The sequence below is a fragment of the Gobio gobio genome (assembly GCF_949357685.1).
Source record: "Gobio gobio genome assembly, chromosome: 23".
Classification (NCBI taxonomy): Eukaryota; Metazoa; Chordata; class Actinopteri; order Cypriniformes; family Gobionidae; genus Gobio; species Gobio gobio.
In genome coordinates this window covers 6,548,231-6,566,186 of record NC_137119.1, presented here as the reverse complement: position 1 = coordinate 6,566,186, position 17,956 = coordinate 6,548,231, and positions in this window count along the sequence as shown.

The window sequence follows — 17,956 nt, the reverse complement described above, 5'->3', positions numbered from 1 at the left end:
AAGATGTGTGTGGAACAAGAGAAGGCTTACGATCAGCTTTCCAGCGCTGGAGAGAACTCAAGAAGCGAAGGCAGAGGTTGCTTTATTTCTTTTCGATAGGCGAGTAACATTGATTTTGTTTTGTTTCACAGAACTAATATATCGTTAGCCTCATAGCATAATTGCCCAGATCAGATTGGCCAAACAATGACTTAGGCAATTATGCTATGAGGCTAACGATATGCTGGCCTGGATGCCAGCAGAACTTAGCCCCGACCACAACATTTGAGGTCGGGAAGTTCGGTCTGGACTTGATCTGTTGTGGAGCAACTATGCTCGAACCAGAGCTGTTCGGACCAATCAAATTGTCAGGGCGGGCTTTATACGATGATGGACAGATGATCAACAGTAACGTAATCATCCACTTCACCAAAGGCGCTTGGGTTGAATTTGTTCTAATCCTAAACGGAGAACTTGTTCGTATATGCATTCACCTTTACTATTTCTCTCAAACATGATGATCGTGTTGGTAAGTACTCCTTGTATCCTTAAATTCTTTTTTACAACACCGGCAAAGATCGTTACACTCATCTTCTTCTTCTACTTCTTCCAGCGTGCATGCTGTTGAGTTCTGTTGACAACTATGCGTCGCTCCCTTGCTCTGATTGGTTGTAGGTCTATCTAATTGAGTGCAGAGGCATTTTCTTTCTTGGTTCGGTTGAAACACACCCCATAATCACAGCCCAATGGAGCATAATCACTCATATTCTGACTAGATTTGAGTATGACGACGTCAGGCTAAATATATACTGGCTTTTGCTTGAATATGCTCATGTGTTATGTTCGCTTGTTTGTCCATTTGCGATCGTATCGTCGTTCACTTCAGCGATGATAAAGACCCATTAATTTCCACACGTATAAGCCTGGAGCATCTAAACCTCCTCGCTGTCTGTTTCAAGCGTCAGATCCCAAAGTTTGTCCGACAAGTAAGATAATAAACTCCTAATATATGTTTGTTTCCTTTGGTTCCTCTTTCGTGATCTCTATAACCCTCTAATCTTGTCAAAACTGTAATATGTTCGGTAGTTGGGCTGTCGTGCTCGTGCTATCGAGTTGCTCATGAGCTTGGTTTGGGAGCAGATATGTTAAAGGGAGGTCTTTCTGACTTATTTACATTGTTAAAGAGTTTGATTCTCATGCTAAACATGGCCAGAATTAAAAAAAATGAATTGGACGTATGACTGTGCCAAATAAACACTTTCAGGATTCGAACAAGTTTCGGAAAGGGTTTTTAGAGTATGAAAAATAGGCGAATCTCAACATAACACAGACTGTTGCGCAACAGTCGGGATCATTAATATGTACGCCCCCAACATTTGCATGTTCAAGGCCAAATGGAACAGCACAGCTGAATCATCGGGAGTTGCGTATCTGCAGGTATTGTGAAAAAACAAGCGTGACGCGAGGATATCGAAAATGGCAGATCATGGAAATAAATGTTATGCATTTAGGGCTGTGGTCCTGGTCAAGGCAATCTCCTGAACTCCAAACTGAATGTCAGAATGGGAAAGAAAGATGATTTAAGCAATTTTGAGCGTGGCATGGTTGTTGGTGCCAGACGGGCCAGTCTGAGTATTTCACAATCTGCTCAGTTACTGGGATTTTCACGCACAACCATTTCTAGGGTTTACAAAGAATGGTGTGAAAAGGGAAAAACATCCAGTATGTGGCAGTCCTGTGGGCGAAAATGCCTTGTTGATGCTAGAGGTCAGAGGAGAATGGGCCGACTGATTCAAGCTGATAGAAGAGCAACTTTGACTGAAATAACCACTCGTTACAACCGAGGTTTGCAGCAAAGCATTTGTGAAGCCACAACACGCACAACCTTGAGGCGGATGGGCTACTACAGCAGAAGACCCCACCGGGTACCACTCATCTCCACTACAAATAGGAAAAAGAGGCTATAATTTGCACAAGCTCACCAAAATTGGACAGTTGAAGACTGGAAAAATGTTGCCTGGTCTGATGAGTCTCGATTTCTGTTGAGACATTCAGATTGTAGAGTCAGAATTTGGCGTAAACAGAATGAGAACATGGATCCATCATGCCTTGTTACCACTGTGCAGGCTGGTGTTGGTGGTGTAATGGTGTGGGGGATGTTTTCTTGGCACACTTTAGGCCCCTTAGTGCCAATTGGGCATCGTTTACATGCCATGGCCTACCTGAGCATTGTTTCTGACCATGTCCATCCCTTTATGACCACCATGTCCCCATCCTCTGATGGCTACTTCCAGCAGGATAATGCACCATGTCACAAAGCTCGAATCATTTCAAATTGGTTTCTTGAACATGACAATGAGTTCACTGAACTAAAATGGCCCCCACAGTCACCAGATCTCAACCCAATAGAGCATCTTTGGGATGTGGTGGAACGGGAGCTTCGTGCCCTGGATGTGCATCCCACAAATCTCCATCAACTGCAAGATGCTATCCTATCAATATGGGCCAACATTTCTAAAGAATGCTTTCAGCACCTTGTTGAATCAATGCCACGTAGAATTAAGGCAGTTCTGAAGGCGAAAAGGGGTCAAACACAGTATTAGAATGGTGTTCCTAATAATCCTTTAGGTGAGTGTATATTGCCACAAGCAGTAAGTAATGCAGACATAACAGTTTGACAAATGTCAAATGACAAAGGTTAATATTATTTCCTGCCAGTTTTGTCATATAAATCTACAAAATACAACCGTAGATACATAAGGCAATCCCTTTTGTCTGATAGAATTATAATTTAGCCTATATTTCATCAACAACACATAACTCAGGAGCTAACTACGTTAGTTTAGTTGCTTACAGATAGCTCACTCGACCCTTCTAGCTATCATCACCTTCTCTACCACTTAAGTTGAAACAATAGTAATCTGACATATAGTCAATTTGTTAAAAAAAACTTTACTGTACTGTACAAACAACATATTTACGCGCTACCCAGTTCACTGTTTAGAGTTTGTGACTCAAAGTGAAGAAGCTATCATTGTAAAATCATACGGTGACGCATTAAAATGATTAAAATATTTTCACAATGCTAAAAACAAAGCTGTGACTGCTGACCTTATGAGTTGACGTGTAAAGTTAATGTTATATGCTAGTTCACATGTGGGCTGAAGTTATAGTACTACGTTTTGCAGGTTCTAACTGAAAGACTAAATTTACCACTCAGAAGCGTCCATTGGTTGTTCCGCAAAATCTGCATCTTCGTCAGAAACAGGATCAAACATATAAGGTTGGATGTATAATCTCTCCATTTTCATGACGGACAGTATAGATGTGTTTCTGTCACTAAAGCCAATCAGAGCAGAACTCTGCATTAATATTCACGATCCTTCCAAATAAGGCAAAAACAGACCATTTCATTCTAGAGACAATTTCTAGGGTTGTAAATGGACCTGTAAAACCGTATCTGGACCATTTTTTGCCCTTAAATAAGTCACATACCCTCTATGTAGATTTCAGAGAACAATTTAAAATATTGTTTCAACTCATTCTAGGGCACCTTTAAAATAGTTTTGAGTAGTTCAGTTTTTAAGGGCTAGCTTGATTGTAGTTCACTGCTTTAAATTATATGTAGCTTGTATGAGTTTTAAAGTAGCTTCCCCGACACCGGCGCAAAAAGCAAGTGTGTTTAATCCCCAAACCTGCGTAAAATGGTTTTATTCACACAAACGCAGACATAATCCCACTCCACTCAAAATACCAAATCCGTCTGAGTCAAAATCTGCAAGCCTCACACTTCCTTCACACTCTGCTGCCTTATATCCTGATATATGCTAATTGAGAGGCTCAGATTTGGATGTTGCTGACAACTGAGATAAAACAAATCCCAGCAGAGCGTAGGGCTAAGATTCGGACACTATCAGGTGGCCTTCATTTCGTGTCTGTGACAGGCAGTCAAGAGCGGTCCAGCCAGTCCCTGTGGTGACCGAAGACAGGACACATCCCCGCGCCTGCCTCGAGGCTCCGCAGCTGTTCCCCATGCTGACGTTATGCCCATCTACCTCCCAGAAGAGCTCACTATGTTCCCATTGGCTGATAAGAAGCAGTCAGGGATGCATGAGTCATACCCCTGTGCTTCGTTTATCAATCCTGCAGGGTTAGTTGAGTTCACCTGTCAGGAAAAGCTAATTAACGTCTATTGTATACTGTTTGCTCATCTGCCACAGGCAGTAATGGCATAAAACTCTCTTATGATCGGGCAAGAGGGCATGATTGCTATGTGATTGCTGTGTAATTGCACATAATTAGGAGAAATACTTTTATGGAGGAGAGCTCTCTGTGTGTTGTTGAAGCCATATGCCAAGGTAATAACTGTGAACTTTATGTTTTTTCCTCAACACTAGGTTGTTGTCAGTGCTTACCATGCAGTGTTTGGGATGGTTTTTAGCATGTTGCTATGCCTTGCAATGGTTAAAGGGTTAGTTCACCCAAAATGTAAATTCTGTCATTAATTACTTACCCTCTTCATAAGCTTCGAAGCATTATGAATCAGTGAGTCGATTCAGCAGTTTGAATCGGCAAATTTCAGCAGTTTGGCGGTTTGACACGCGATCCGAATCATCATTCGGCTCATTGATTCATAACCATAGACCGTAAAAAAATATGGACGACGCGACTTCATTGACTTCCGCTGACCAAAGTTGAAGCTTTCATAGGCCCGCTCACGGCGCTGACATCTTGGGACCGAGTCTGCGCAGTAGCGATCTCGGGACCGGAGTTGCGCAGTAGAGAACAGGAAGTAGAGGCGCGATTATCAAAAGCCCGCCCACACTCTCGCAGATGCAGAACAATTAATTATGTTGGTGTGAAATAAACAGTTATGGAAGTGTAGAAATTAAAGCTAAAGCTCCAATCTCCTCCCAAAAATCCAGAAAAAAGTCTGTTAGTGCCTCAGTGACAAGTTCACTCAGAGAAGCCGTCAATCTCAGCTGTCAATCATGACGTCACACCCCCCGTTTTTATAGCATCAAATAACTCACTAAAACTAAACTTATTTAAAAAACGAACACTTGAAATGAAATTATTGTAATAAAAACTGCCTAAAATGACAGAAACCATCTTTAGGAAACAATTATTTGAAATGTAATTAAATTGTTTAGTGTGTCTCGCGCCCATTCAAATACATGGAGAGGCGGGGTTTAGGAGCTATACTGGGACCGGCCACCGGGGGGCGATCGAGGCGCGAAAGCTTCAATTTCTGACTGGAGCACTACAGGCTTGTTCACAACGCTTCGAAGCTTCATGATGCCGTGTTTTGAAATCGTCATCACTATGTAAGTCGTTATTTAGGGGGTTTTTTGCACACAAAAACTATTCTCGCCGATTTATAAAGTTATTTTAGAACCACTGTAGTGAGATGGACTTTGTAACGACGTCTTTAGTATCTTTTAAGGGTCTTGAGAGTGAACCGTGCCATTGTGCCAATGGAGGCCTTTCAGAGCCATCAGATTTCAACTAAAATATCTTAATTTCTGTTCCGAAGATGAACGGAGGTCTTACGGGTGTCGAACGACATGAGGGTAAGTAATTAATGACAGAATTTTCATTTTTGGGTGAACTAACCCTTTAAGTGGTTTTACTAACAACACTGTATGCTTTCATATGGAAAAGAGCAGCACAGAGATTCTGCAAAGTATCTTATTTTGAGTTTCAGCAGAAGAACAAAAATCATAAATTATGATTTTTAGATGAATTATACCTATAGAGACAGCCTAATAGAGATAAGATATAAGAAATGCAATGTAGTCTCATTTTACTTTGTATTTAAATGAGCATCTGACCATAAAATGAGGCAAAGACCATAACATTAGAATTGTAAATCCATGTTAGTCCTGTAATAGCTAGCATTCAAAGACTTTATAACGAGCAGCCAGGTAATTATCATCCTCCAAAGAGACCCACGATTTAATTAAGGCTCTGTTCTTTCGTAGTGAGAGACCTTCCAGAGAAAAATAGAACATCCCTTCCATCTTGTAAATAATTTCATGCAATTAAGCATACATCTCTGTTACTTGTCAGTTCCCATTAGAGTGTGTGCAATATCCAAAATCCTTGTCCTTGTGGGGACATTTTTTGGTCCCCATGAGGAAAACATCTTATAAATCAGACTAAGTGAGGAAGTGTAAAATGTGTAAAAATGCAGAATGTTTCCTGTGATCAGTAGGTTTATAGGTAGTGTAGGGGGATAAAATATACAGTTTATACAGTATAAAAAACATTATGTCTATGGAAAGTCTCCATAAAACATGAAAACCCAACGTGTGTGTGTTTGTGTGTGTGTTTGTTCCTGTTGCTGACTTCAAAGCAATTTTCTTCTTAGTAGTCACCTGGAAAAGAACCAAAAATGTATCAAAATTAATTCAATGTAAAATAAATAAATACATGGGCACATCTGCCTTGTAATTTGAGTTCCAAAAACTGTGGCCCCAATTTGCATACTATGCACTAAAAGTTTGGCTATTTATTTGGAATTAAATGTACTACTTCCTGCTGTATACTGTTGTTGTTGTTATTATTATTATTATTATTATTATTATTATATGTTTTATTATAATATACAGCAATATTCAAATGTTAAAAACAGTAGTATGCTACAGTAACATTAACATCCTCCATCATGCTGAAGGTCAAGTCGAACACATTGCATACCATTTAGTATGAATATGTAGGATAATCAATGAGCAGAGGTAACAAAAATAACTTAATTTGATGTATCATACATTTTATTTGACTTAACACTTTATATATACACACCGATCAGGCATAACATTATGACCACTGACATCTCCAAAACTGCAGCTCTTGTGGGCTGTTCCCGGTCTGCAGTGGTCAGTCTCTATCAAAAGTGCTCAAAAGAAAGGAACAGCGGTGAACCGGCGACAGGGTTATGGGCGGCTAAGGCTCATTGATGCACGTGGGGAGCGAAGGCTGACCCTTGTGGTCTGATCAAACAGACGAGCTACTGGAGCTCAAACTGCTCAAGAAGTTAATGCTGGTTCTGATAGAAAGGTGTCAGAATACACAGTCCCTCACAGTTTGTTGAGTATGGGGCTGCATAGTCAAAAACAGAAAGTGCCAACAGTGGCATGTGAGCATCAGAACTGGACCACTGAGCAATGGAAGAAGGTGGCCTGGTTTGATGAATCACATTTTCTTTTACATCACGTGGATGGTGCACAATATGTGGGTCATAATGTTATGCCTGATCAGTGAATAGTGTCCATTCATGTATTTTCACCTTTTTTAAGATATTATACAAGATTAACTTCCGTGAAATTTCAATTCACATGCATATTTCTTTTTTATCGACTCCATTTTCATTGATTTTGTTTTTCTTACACCTCTCATATGAGATTTCCCACTGTGCTCACCCACTGCAGTTAACACAGCAGAGACATATGTGAGGCTGTGATCTCCTAATATATCTCAGAGGGGGGTTTGTTTTCATCCCTCTAACTGTGCCGAAAGAGACCACCCCCCTTCGCTAGGATTCACAAGCTAAAAAGATACAAAAAAACAGACAGATGCCTTTCTGTGTATATCATTTGAGTCTGAAATTCATTCCTCTCCATAGCGATGAAGACATTGGCGAGATTTGTAATTGGTTAATAATCTGACTTTTATTGCCGTGTGTTGCCAGGGTTCAGAAGCATATGTTTGACTCTATATAGCAGTCATAAACACCTGGCCATTAGTGAGTGTAGAATGTAGCCTGGTAAAACAAACCATTTCTGATTGTGCTAATCGTAGTTTCACTGACTTGTGCTACAAACCCAAGCCCATATAATAGTCTTTTGGCCCACAATGTCTTAACATTTGTCTCTTGTAAGTATGTCCAGCCGAGAAAGGGTTTTTAGAGAAAACTGCAGTCTTAATTTATAAACATCTAAATGCCAGTTTCATGTTTTGGACAAGACACTGTATATATACCACTACTGAATCTCTGACAGAGTGCTGGATGATATTTCTACACTTCTGGGGTCATTGCTGAGAGAATCAGCATTGGATCTAGCAGGAAAATTGGCATGAATCATTGGCCTTACCTACTGTTTGCTGGCAAACCTCCTGGTTTGTAACTATGTCACGCTGAAGGAAGAGATATTGGCTCAGACTGGTGTGTGGCCTAGTTTCATGCCTGACAGTTTATTTATGCTAGTTTGGATGCAGGCAACTGTTCGGGTCTGTGCGTTGATAACATGGATAATACTTGTATGTTAAATTGCTGAGATTACAAGCCAAGGGCCCAACAAAGAACTAGGATGAAGATGCTGTGATGGAAACAGAGTGGAAAGGTGGACCATGGCTCTGGGCCCAGTTGATGAACCAATGCCTGCCAACCCCAGGTTGGGTTGTGGACATGCTTGGCCAGTTGACAGCAGGATCTAAAATATCCCACCAGCAAGAGTTTCAGTGCAGTTCGATGGTAATGACAAGGGGAACCTGCCCAACCAACAATTTAATCCATGAGCACTATTAGCATAAGGAATGTCCCCTATCTCGTTTCTATTGTGAGACAGTTTCTTGTGCCAATAATGCCAGTGACCATTGCAGTCATGCTGGGCAACTTGGGCAACTTGACAATGGAGTCCTAAAATACCTGAGGTGCCATTGCTTCTTAAGTGGGATTGGTTTGGGCAGTCCATGCACCTCAGTGGAGAAGGGTAATGTACAAGTATTGCAAAGGATCTCTTCATACTGTGCTGTCAAGGTGGCATCACAAAGGTAGTATTCGAAGACCCGTGCACTCAGACCAGCATTATCCAATGCACACATATGGACTCCTTGAGAGAACTAATTAAATTGAGCATTCTCACTGTATAAAAGGTTCTGTCAAGTAATCCAAACTTCCTGGCTACACTACATCCTAGTTAAACCACCTAAAGCAATTTTAAGGGTTAGTTTAAGTAGATTCTTAATGTGACAACTGTATGTCAACACTTTTTTTTTGACAATACAACATGCTGTAAAGGACAAGGTGTGGCTGTTGTAGAAACTTGGCATTTTCTGTTGTGTGGTAATTTCCAGAAATCCAGTTTGGATGAAGTAAAGCAGGGCGTTAAAAAAAACTTGGTCTCATTAGAAAAACGTATATGTGGTCAAAAAAAATTCTGCAAAAGGCAAAATACGTACCAATACGTACCATATCACTGCAGTTCCAACAGAAATGAACAGTAAGACTTTTTATCGTTTTCATACACACTTATGATTAGGGGCAGATTATGGATCAATGACTTGTTTTCACGCGGCTCCTTGCACAATATTATGCTATGATTTGCTGTAAATTAATACATTTGGAGGTTGCGTCACTTTACCAGCTCCATATGTTTGGCTTTTCTGACATACCAAGACAAGACAAGAGTTCAAAACACAAGCTAAAAAAAGGCATGATTACGATTACATTTGCTTTTGTTAACACTATCGGGTAGGTTTAGGGTTTAGTGTAGGTGTATGTTATTTAACGTGATGGAGCATTAAAGGATTACTTCACTTCAAAATGAAAATTCCCTGATATTTTACTCACCCCCATCTCATCCAAGATGTTCATGTCTTTCTTTCTTTAGTTGAAAAGAATTTTTTTGAGGAAAACATTCCAGGATTTTTCTCCACATCATAGACTTCCATGGCAACCAACAGGTTGAAGATCCAAATCAATGCAGTTTCAAAGGAAGGGCTTCAGAGGCTCTGCGCGATCCCAGACAAGGAGTAGGGTCCTGTGTTTACAAAGCTCTCATGCGAAGACTAATATAAACGTCCTTTAGCAACAAAAAAAGGTAAAACGATGTCGCTAGGGTTGGGTACCGAACTCTGTACTTTTAAGGGCACCGACTGAATTACGTCAGTACTACCGAGAACCGATTCACATTAAATCAATCGGTACCAGATTTCGGTACCTGAGAATGCATCTGGTGATATAGACTAGTGTCTGTGAATATTAAACCACAAAAAGACTATTTAAATACGAATCCTGCGTGTCTCTGTGCGAATGAATGCCGTAGAAGCGCGGTTTACCACTCTCACACACACACACACACACACACACACAGGGCCGGCCCTGACCAATTTGCTGCCCTAGGCAAGATTTTACTTGGTGCCCCTTAAAGGTTTAGCACTACATGTTATCAGTCTAAGTTGTGGAAACACTGGTACGGTTTTATTTTTGTAATGCATTGATTTTTTTTTTTTTTATTGTTGTTGTTTTATATGATGTCCAGTCCATTCTATCCCATAATTATGTTCATGATATTATAATTATTTTTTAAAAGGCTGATTATAGTTAAACTATACAGAAATAGCACCTACGCCACATTACAGCCTAAACACAAATAGCAAGAGTACTTGCATCTAACATTCATGCACAAAATATTCATTGAGAACTAGCAAGTGTTTGTTTTCCAGTAGATGGCAGCAATCTTCCACTAAACTATGCTCATTCATGTTTTCACCATGAATTCAACTGAGAAATTTGGATATTTAATGTGAATTTTACATAAAATGTTGCTATTTTAAATAACCTGTATATAAATATCATTACTAATTTCGGCAAATACATTTTAAAATTGCCATATGTCCCCTTGAAACTGCACAACTGTAGAGTAAAAACATTAGGCTATTAAAAAAGTGATATTACATGTGTTTAAATATTTAATGCAATTAGATAAACTGTTCATTCATTAGCCTATATCACTTTACCTGGCCAAATATCTAAAACTTCTTAAATCAAGATGCATTTAATAAAATTACATATTTTTTTCTTGTTTTCTGGGGGGGAAAAAATCTAAATGAAGTGAGTTTTTGCTTAAAACAAGCTAAATTATCTGCCAATGGGGTGAGAAAAATAATCTTATTTCTGTTTGGGACAGAAACAAGATTTCAATCAGAAACAAGATTATTTTTTTCTCACCCGCATTGGCAGATAATTTTGTCTGTTTTAAGCAAAAACTCATTTCATTTAGATTTTATTTTCAAGAAAACAAGAAAAAAATATCTTATGTAATTTTACTTATCTAAATGCATCTTAATTTAAGATTTTTTTTAAATTTAGACTAGAAACAAGATACTAAGAAAGAAGAATACTAAGTAAGAAGAGCGTTTTTTTTGCAGTGTAGCCTATCCCTTATCTTCCCTGCATCAGAGGGCTTCTGTCTTTTTTGACACTACAACTCGGCCATCCGTCATAAATAAACAGGCAACTTTCACTGTCTACACCTGGCGCGAGCGGCCAAGCACCCTAAAAAATGAAAGCAATCCTGTCTAAGTTGGCTGCAGCGAGAGGCGACGCGACACAAAAAAGTCCCAACGTTAAACTGATCGCGCGTTATATTTCTGACGCACTTCAAGTGGCTCGGCGGGGGAGATTGATGAGGTGGACCGAGAAGAGGCGGGGAATATATCGAATTATCGAATAAAATATCGAATTAATATGAATAAAATGGTAACAGGTGCCTAATAAATTTTGCCGCCCCTATGGATGAGTGGCGCCCCTAGCATTTGCCTATTCCGCCTATGCCACGGGCCGGCCCTGCACACACACTCACTATCGCGCTCACTATCACTATGACGGTCGCGTGTTTCCATCTCTGCCGTCTCATATGAGGACATGAACGCACGAACGTCATCTCCAGAGCCACTGAGAGTCACTTTAGGAGCATTTTACCGTGTCATTTGAGAAAAACTACCGTCATATCATAGACACACAGAAACGCAAAGGTCTTCACAGCAACCCGTCAAAATAAAAGTCTGGTTTATCTTGACAAATACAGTAGAATTTAGATACGTCTCAATTAATAATAATACTAACACTGATGTAATAATAATAATCAAAACTTTATTTTTTAAGTAATAAATTTAAATTTGTATGTTTTAATGTTTTGTAAAGCTCAGTTGTGCAGCACTTTGTTTGACAAAAAAAAGTGTAATTAAATTAAAAGATACATTAAATTAATGTTTTATGCCTTCATTTGATTTCCAGAAAATACACAACACAAAATTTGTGAGAAATCTTTTCATAGAAATGAAATTAAAAAGAAAAAAATAATATGTTTTTTAATAAGGTAAAGGTTTAATATGGTATCTATTAATTACATTTAAGTACAGCCTACTATTTATGTAGGCTTATGGTTGCTATACAGAGGTGCTATATAGCACCTTAGTCAAAGAACCAGTGAAGAACCTCTGAAGAACCGGTGAAGAACCTCTGAAGAACCGCTGAAGAACCACTGAAGCACCAAAATTGGTGCTATATAGCACTAAAAAAGGTTCCCCTATGATTACGAGCCAAGAACTATTTTTGGTGCCATATAGAACCTTTTTTTTTTTAGAGTGCACCTGGTATTAAGATTATTAGGTTGATTTGATCACAAGTAGACGAGGGAGTCACATTCCCGTTTACACCTGGTGTTTTAATCCGTCTCTTTTAATAATAATAATAATAATTTGTTACATTTATATAGCACTTTTCTAGGCACTCAAAGCGCTTTACATATAAAAGGGGGAATCTCCTCAACCACCACCAATGTGCAGCATCAACCATATTGCGCCAGAAAGCCCACCACACACCAGCTGATTGGTGGAGAGGAGACAGAGTGATGAAGCCAATCTGTATATGGAGATGATTAGGAGGCCATGATGGACAGGGGCCAATGGGCAAATTTGGCCAGGATGCCAGGGTTACACCCCTACTCTTTATCGAAGGACATCCTGGGATTTTTAATGACCACAGAGAGTCAGGACCTCGGTTTAACGTCTCATCCGAAGGACGGGTAAATATGTCCACTTTTGTCCACTTTCAACCACTTCTGTCCAGATTTCTTCGAGGGGCAGGAAATGTATGTTTTTTTCAGATCTAATGGACAAAATAAGCTTGCGCTCTCTGACAGCCGCAAGACCACACCAAACGCGAGAAATCCGGAATGGTGACAGACAAGAGTGCTTGCTTGGCACGTTTTTCATCTTCAAACCAAACTTGGGTCTTCAAGTTTAAATCCCTTCTGGCTAGCGCGCTTCCCATAATGTTTCCGCATTAGGTCAGCAGGCAGAGAGTAGGGGGTCTTTTGTGGCTGTTCTGACACATTCGACTAGCCTGGCGTGGCCATACTCAATTCTAGTCAGAATTTGAGTTTGGTACCGCTCCATTGAGCTTTGATTATGGGGCGTGTTTCAACCGAGCCAGGAAAGACCTCAATTGGATAGACCCACAACCAATCAGAGCAACGGAGTGACGCATAACGTTAGTTGTCAAATGTCAACAGAACTCAACTGCACTGTGTTGCCAAGTCCGTGTTTTTCTCCATGTCCGCGGGTTGAAGCGACCCCAATTATGTGATTATATAAACCCAGGAATGCGAATTTTAGCAGGCAACCTTGCCAAAATAACATATTTTGCCAACCAAACGGCATTTTTTTCCGGAGAACACCCCGGAAAGTTATTGTTTTGGGCTATAGTTTTGAGTAGCAATTGTGCGCGACATTGCAAAAACACTTGGAAACCCTGTCTGCACGCACGCTGGATTAAGTAACGATACAAGAAAAAGATGAGTGTAAACGATCTTTGCCAGTAATAAAATTATTTAAGGATACACAGAGTACTTACCAACACGATCATTGTTTCTGAGAGAAATAGTGAAGGTGAATGCATATACGAACAAGTTCTCCGTTTAGGATAAGAGCAAATTCAACCCAAGAGCCTTCGATGACGTGGATGATTACGTTACTGTTTATCATGTGTCCATCATCGTCTAAACCCCGCCCTGACAATTTCATTGGTCCGAACAGTTTCTGTTCAGGCATAATTACTCCTCTATGGAGCGAGTCCAGACCGAATTGCCCGAGCAAAAAAAAAATGTGGGCGGGGCTAAATTCGGCTGGCATCCAGGCTAACATTCGACCACATGAGCGTTTACACTACGAAAGCAATCCAGAATGTGTTTTTGACTACCAATGGAAGTGGTCGAAAGTGGACAAGCTCAAAGCATTATAGACCCTGTTTACACCTGTATTTAGTGTCGTCCACTTGTGATCCGATTGACCGAAACGCATCTTAATACCAGGTGTAAACAGGGCCATACACTTGAAGAAGCAGGGCAAACATGTACTTTGACTACAAAAGCTGCTCAGGGTGTTCAGGTAGGCTACTAACCTAAAATAAAAGTCCCTAGGTCTACCAGTAGCAGCTACCTGGGTTTTCAAACCATCAGGGGATTGATTAAAGGACAGGAAACAAACAAAGAAGCAGTGCCTTGATACAGTAATTTATATACCTTTCATCATTCAGATGCAACTGCAATTGTGGTCATCACAGTTTTTCCAGGGTCAGCCAACATCAGTGCTGATGGACTGTCATCATGCTCCCGTCCTGATACATCTGGCAACTAAGCTGAGATGCAAACCCTCAGTAATCTGCCACAGTCACTGGACACCTCACCTGGGAGTCCTAAGTGCCTCTTTATCACCAAACACCAATCATGGAGCTCATCTACACTGCACACTCGTTCTCTCCTAAAACCAAATAGCTCACAAAATGGTCCACTGGGGTAATATAATATGTTGTGCCCATGCCTCTTTTCACATCAGAGCAAACAACATCAGTCCCTTAAAGTCACATTAAACCATTTATAAGTAAGGCAACAAGAACGCTTCTGAGTGCGTATAGTACTATCATACTTTTCCTAACCATGTGTGATGCGGCAGGCACAGAAATAGAAACAGTAGACCATCCACTGGTCAGGATGCTCAATGTTTTGATAGGGGGAAAAATGAATGCATCACTTTTAATTCACCCTTTGTTTAGCAAATATGATGTAATGTACCATTTTTTGTTATTGTTTTGAAACAGTAATATACTGTAAAAGGCTATCCAAAGACATACCAAGAGTACGTACATTATATTGCCAAAAGTTTTGGGACGCCTGCCTTTACATGCACATGACCTTTAATTATATTCCATTCTTAATCCATAGGGTTTAATATGGAGTTGGCCCACCTTTGCAGCTATAACAGCTTCAGCTCTTCCACAAGGCTTTCTAATTCATCCCAGTCAAGGGCAGGCCAGTCAAGTTCCTCCACACCAAACTTGCTCATCCATGTCTTTGTGGACCGACGCTTTGTGCACTGGTGCACAGTCATTCTGGAACAGGAAGGGGCCGTCCCCGAACTGTTCCCACAAAGTTGGGAGCATGAAATTGCCCAAAATGTCTTGGTATGCTGAAGCATTAAGAGTTCCTTCCACTGGAACTAAGGGGCCAAGCCCAACCCCTGAAAAACAACCCCACACCATAATCCCCCTCCACCAAACTTTACACTTGGCACAAACTTTACAAGCGGTCAGGCAAGTACCATTCTCCAGGCAAATGCCAAATCCAGACTCATCCAATCGATTGCCAGACAGAGAAGCGTGATTGGCCACTCCAGAGAACACGTCTCCACTGCTCTACAGTCCAGTGGTGGCATGCTTTACCCCACTGGATCCCACACTTTGCATTGCACTTGGTGATGTAAGGCTTGGATGAGCTGCTCGGCCATGGAAACCCATTCCATGAAGCTCTACACACTGTTCTTAAGCTCATCTGAAGGCCACATGAAGTTTGGAGGTCTGTAGCTATTGACTCTGCAGAAAGTTGGCGACTTCTGCGCACTGTGACCCTCAGCATGCGCTGACCCCACTCTGTGATTTTACGTGGCCTACCACTTCCTGGCTGAGTTGCTGTTCCCAATTGCTTCCACTTTGTTATAACACCACTAACAGTTGAGCGTGGAATATTTAGTAGTGAGGAAATTTCACGAATGGATTTATTGCACAGGTGGCAACCTATCACAGTACCACGCTTGAGTTCTCTGAGCTCCTGAGAGCGACCCATTCTCTCACAAATGTTTGTAGAAGCGTCTGCAGGCCTAGTGCTTGATTGTATACATGGTAGTGAACACCTGAATTCAATGATTTGGAGGGGCGTCCCAATACTTTTGGCTATATAGTTCCTGTGTTGCTGGAATGGGTTTATTAGTGTTTAAATGAGCATTTCTCTTGTCCTTTCACTGCAAGTCAATTTGTGAAAAGGAAAGGAGTACTTTTCAGCCGATGCTTCAACAATGTGGACATCTTACACATTCCCTAGAGATGTCACAATATCTCTCTCCAGGTAAGCCGGATCTGTAGATCAATTACCTTTAGTCTCAGAGGAGACGATGAGGTTGACTCACTGTCAGTCACAGCGAGACAAATGCAAACCGCTGGCCTGGAATCAATTTTTCAGGCCCTTGTTTACCAGCATTTTCCAAACAAGCTGTGCATTACATTCATATTTTAGATTCAGCAAATGCCCCTCAGAGGGGCATTGTGTGATTTATATTTTCACATAATATTTTTATCCTGCAGTATATGAATAACTAAATATGAGATAGCAAAATGACAATATAGTGCTAGAAAAACTTAATATGTGGAGATATGACTGATATTAGATCAGATTGAACCTTATAATAACTACATAAATGCTCTATCTCTGCATCATACATCACATTTCTCTCCTGTCTGACTTGCTATATATCTCATCCTTTTATTTAGATGTCAGCTTCTAAGCTGCTCATGATGAATTTATTTTTGAATAATTTTCTCTGATCATTCTGCCTGACAGGCCTTTGTGATTGCCCAGTTGAATCAAACCAATGGCCATTGTCACATGTTGTTGGATTAACATGAAAAACAGCAACGTGTCACAACACTTTATGCCTGCAACCCCCTGAGGTCTGTCAAGACTGTTATTATGTGCTGAGTAAAAAATATGAGATAATTGGGAGGATATTTTTCTACTCTGCTCGGTGAGGTGTGAAGAGCATTTTGTATTCCTCGCTCATTTATTTTTCATTTTATTCAGCTAAAATCAATATCTGACAAAAGGTCTTTAACAGCACAAACAGATTGACCATAACCCTGCCATGAGGTGTTAATAATTTTATTTCAATTTCCTCTTCATATGTCCTTATTTGGAAATATTGTGTGGTGTATTTCTGTGAAACAGGATATTCAGCAGGGGAAATGCTGAATAAACCACAACCATTTTATTCTTGGAAACTGATTAGAGGGTTAAAAAGAGTGTGTGTTACACATCAGAATGGAGCCAGACCTGAATGTGTGTTTGTAGTGGATTGTGGAGGGTTTCACCCAGTTCTGAGATGACTTTTTGACCATGGAGTCTGAAGGTTAAGTTCACCCTCCAGAGCATCTCAACACATTTCAAAGGCAACACTTAAAAGGAAATTGAAGGTACAGTTCAACCCAAAATAAAAATTAGTGCCATTTTTTTTATTTTTTTTATTTCCACTGAAACAGGAAGACAGGGCTCCGTATCCCCCATATAGTGTACTGTCTGAATTGTTCTCTATCCCCTATATAGTGCACTGTCTGAATCGTTCTCTATCCCCTATATAGTGCACTGTCTGAATCGTTCTCTATCCCCTATATAGTGCACTGTCTGAATCGTTCTCTATCCCCTATATAGTGCACTGTCTGAATCGTTCTCTATCCCCTATATAGTGCACTGTCTGAATCGTTCTCTATCCCCCATATAGTGTACTGTCTGAATCGCTCCCTATCCCCTATATAGTGCACTGTCTGAATCGTTCTCTATCCGCTATATAGTGCACTGTCTGAATCGTTCTCTATCCCCTATATAGTGCACTGTCTGAATTGTTCTCTATCCCCTATATAGTGCACTGTCTGAATCGTTCTCTATCCCCTATATAGTGCACTGTCTGAATCGTTCTCTATCCCCTATATAGTGCACTGTCTGAATCGTTCTCTATCCCCTATATAGTGCACTGTCTGAATCGTTCTCTATCCGCTATATAGTGCACTGTCTGAATTGTTCTCTATCCCCTATATAGTGCACTGTCTGAATCGTTCTCTATCCCCTATATAGTGCACTGTCTGAATCGT